The 4171-nt window shown below is 44.1% G+C and overlaps 1 long non-coding RNA gene across 1 annotated transcript; it reads left to right on the top strand.

Annotated features, from left to right (window-relative positions):
- The first annotated feature begins 1755 nt into the window (after nt 1–1755).
- On the top strand, nt 1756–3687 carry LOC308612460. Its single transcript, XR_014015111.1, has 3 exons — nt 1756–2478; nt 2591–2726; nt 3031–3687. It is a non-coding gene; the product is annotated as an uncharacterized lncRNA (long non-coding RNA).
- Nucleotides 3688–4171: the final 484 nt, after the last annotated feature.

Below are 4171 nucleotides of genomic sequence, written 5' to 3'. Positions count from 1 at the left end.
CAGAACAAAACTCAAGAAGTTTTATAGGAATACCAAAATAGCCAGTGCCCAAGAAGGGAAACTTTGACAATGTCTGGTATCCAATCAAAGAATGCCAGGCATGCAAAGAGGCAGGAAAATATGATGCATAAGGAGGAGACTAATCAATCAATCAAAACTGAACCACAACTGACATGATGTAAAAATCAGCAGAGAGGACTTCAAACAGTTATCATGACTGTTACATATGTCCAAAAAGTTAACTAGAAATGTGGAACATACAAAAATGGCCAAAATTAAACTTTAGAGATGAAAACTATAACATCTAAGACAATAAATTCACCAGGTTGAACAGCAGATTAGACATTGCAGGAAAAAAAAAGATTAGGGAACACAAAGCCATGAACAACTGACAAGATCCAAAATGAAACTCACTGTCGAAAAAAATGTTTTTAATGAACATAGTGTCATTGAGTGGTAGGGCAACGTTAAAAGACCTGATACACGCATGACTGAGGTCCCTAAAAATACATAGGGAGAAGAAACAATCTTTGAAGAAACAATATCAGAAAATTCCCGTCGTAGTAAAGATTATAAACCCACCGATCCAATGAGCCAAATGAACAAAATGAATGAGCACAAGAAACATGAAAAAGCCACATCTAGTCACATCATAATTAAATTGCTCAAATCCATTGAAAAAGAATAAAATCCCCAAAGGGACCAGAGGAAAACGATAGGGTACATACAGAAACAAAAATAAATGTCAGATTTCTCATCAGAAGCAGTGAAAGTGAGAAGACAGTGGAGCAACCTCTTTAAAGGACTGAAGGCAAAAAAGGCAAGGTAGAATTTTATGACTCCTCCCCACAAAGTCTTTCCAAAATGAAGGTGAATAATGACATTTACAGACATACAAATGCTGAAAGACTTCATCACCAGCAGACCCACATCACAAGAAATTTTAAAGGAGTCCTCCAGGAAGAGCAACACTGACACCAGACGGAAATCTGGATGTGCACAAAGGGATGAAGGAAAACAGAAATGGTATCAGCATGGGAAAAATATAAGATTTTTTCTTATTTAAATCTCTTTAGAAACGTGGGACAGATTTTTTAAAATAACGATGGATTGTGGGGTATATAACATATGCAAAGTAAAATGCATGACAACAATAGCAATAAAGGCAGGCAGAAGAGAAATGTGAAGAGATACAGTTGCTAGTTGCACTCTTTCAGGAAATTCTGGACTCCCGGTGACTTGCTGTCCTGGCAATCTCTTCTTCGATGCTCTTGGCTTAGGCTCTCCTCTTATGCCCCAGACACATACAGGAGGGTCCTAGTGGCGGAGTCTTTTCCGGAAAGTATGCTCAGTGTAGGAAAAAACCACAATGCCTTTGAGTATTTCCTAAAAAGGAGTAACCTTTCGATTAACCGCGACATGCTAACCCATTGCTCCACAGAGACAAAGGAACATTATTTTCCCCGCTTCCTCCGGGATGAACAATCACTCCTTCCGCGCTGGGCGGAGCCTCTCGCCTTTCCCAGGACAGCGGCGCCGGCTCCAAAGCCTCGGACAACAGGAGAGGTGGAGTCCACGCAGCGCGTTCGTCCCGTGGAAAAGCCGTGCGTCGGGCGATTCCGAAGGCAGAAGGGCAGCCGAGCATCCCCGCCGCAGATGCCAGCGCCCCGGAGACGCCCCCGGGTCTGAGCCGAGTGGGGCCCAAGGGAAGTTGAGGGCCCGATGGGCTCGTAATTGTTCTTTCTGTTCTTTGCTCCGCCTTCACCCGATCTTCTGTGCGGGGGGCGCTGCCCTCCCTCCGCTCGGCCGCGATAGGTGGGGCAGGAGCCTGAACCAGGGGGTGGGGAGGGTTGGTCCAAAGGGGCAAACGCAAGAGGCGGGAAAGAAGCCGGCGAGTTGGGGACGAGGACAACGAGACTTCCCAGAAAGCATGTGCCAGATCTGGGGAGATGAGAATTGGTTTTTGGTTTTCTTTTGTTCTATCATCATTTATCAGAATTTAAAGGAAAAGAGGGGAAACCTGTGCTCGGGCATGAGAGAGAATACGAATACCTGCAATTTCCAAGAATAAAGCGGCGCAGTGACTGGAATCCTTTTATGTCACATGACATACATCAAGGGTAGTTGTTGTCACTTGGAATATGGAGCGCCGTGATCGTATAGTGGTTAGTACTCTGCGTTGTGGCCGCAGAAACCTCGGTTCAAATCCGAGTCACGGCATTACCCTTACACCTGGTGTCTGCTTTCCGTTTTCTTACACCCAGTAGTGGTCTACACTGGGTTCTCAGACATGTGACCTCCAATTTTTATCCAAAAAGGAAATTATTTACGTGTATTAACAGAACGAAACGCACACATCATTAACGGACAGCTATTTGATGTGAAATCATCACGAGGATTACGACAGAAAATTTTTACAAACCAAGTATGGATGAAACACTTTGATACGTGGATGAAGCCCTTTGACACACTTTCCAGGTAATGCCTATCCATCCGCTGCTACTTGAAACTATTCTGATGTCCACCCCTCAGGTTAAGCTTGTTCTTTCTTCAAATTCACGTAAATGAATATATACTTTTTACTATCTAGGTATTATCAAGCAGAGATTCTGAAGTCGAGTTTCCCACTAGTAGGGGAATCACAGAGGTCAGCACGTCATGAAGGCAATGGAGAAGACTTTGCCCTGGAGAAAGCACCTTCAAGATCATGGTACTTCTCCTGCCAGGTAACTCTAAGTACATACCCCACAGGCCACCATCTTTCACTCAGGGTCATCATCCTCCCCTCCACCTGAACCGAACCACTCTCCGCAAAGAAATTCTAGTGAAGATCTCCCAATCCCCCGCCCCTCCCCCCACACGCAGAACACACGCGCCCGCCCACCAGACTGACCGCCTTTTGGCAGCGGCTCCAGAATCACAGACACCCGCAGCCACTGTGCTGTCTCATCTACTGTTGCCTCTGCTGACTTGGTCCGCCCCGCTCCCCCTCCTCTTGCCTTACAGTGGACATAACATTTATCCTAACAGGTCTTCTGAGCGAGTGTCCAAGGGAGAAGGGAAAACGTGCCCATTGCCTGGTAGAGACCACGGGGATTCAAAACAACAGCAGCTGGAGAAGTTGGGGCATTTACCTAGATCACCATCCTATTGATATTCTGGGTTGATTTTTACACCTCTCTTCTGCTTATGTCCGATAACAGCTTTCCCTTGTGGTAGTGAGATGAACTGGAAACTCAAATTACTCAGGGAAATGAATGTGAATGAGTGGATTGAAAGAGACTATTTAAAAAATATATTCCACCCTCGCTCAACTGACGAGTGCATGGAGATGGCAAAGGCCTGGGAGGCCCAGCACGCCCGCTGATGCTGGGCCAGTCATTGGATCTGAACTTGTTGCTACTCGGAACACCTCGAGCCTGGGTCTCTGTCTCTGAGAGATGCTTTGGAGGATCCATCTGCATGGCAGCGACCAACCACACCACCCCGTTTCCTTTTCCTGGGGAGGCTAAGCCGGGTCTTCCAGGATCACAAAGGTAGATATTTTAATGACCAAAAGTTATAAGAAAATATTCTTGACATTTTTACTCATCAGGGAAATAAGCATTAACACTATAAGGCGGTATCATTACACACCCTCCAGCATGGCTGTAACTTAAAAGAATTCGTGCTTCAAATGCTGACACAAGTATGGAGCAATTGCATCTGTAGTATAGCTGGTTTGAAATCATTCTAAAATACTGTTGGCACTTTCTAATAAAGTTCATCTTGCACCTACTCCATGACCCAGCAGTTGCAATACTTCTATGAATGCACAAGTATACGAAAAGATTGATATGGAATATTCATCAAAACACCAAGAATATTCATCAAGAACACCAATTAACACCACCCCCCCCACCAAAATTACTCCAATAATACCAAAATTAATAAGTGATATACATAATATGAATATGTTTAATGAACAAAATGTTGCATGAAACAAAAGTCAGTTACCAAAAATGTACATTCATTCATTTGAATTTCAAGAGCAGGCAACAGTAATCTATTGCAATAAACTTCAGAATAGTAATTAACTAAGTGATCTAGTGTAGGAATTGCCTAGAAAGGGGCTCAAGTGACATTTTTAGGATGATGGCAGTTTTCTATAACTTGATCTGGGTGGCGATTA

This window comes from Mesoplodon bidens (assembly GCF_964165515.1).
Source record: "Mesoplodon bidens genome assembly, chromosome: 2".
NCBI lineage: Eukaryota > Metazoa > Chordata > Mammalia > Artiodactyla > Ziphiidae > Mesoplodon > Mesoplodon bidens.
Note: the sequence above shows the minus strand (reverse complement) of the source record. Positions and strands in the feature narration are given on the sequence as shown.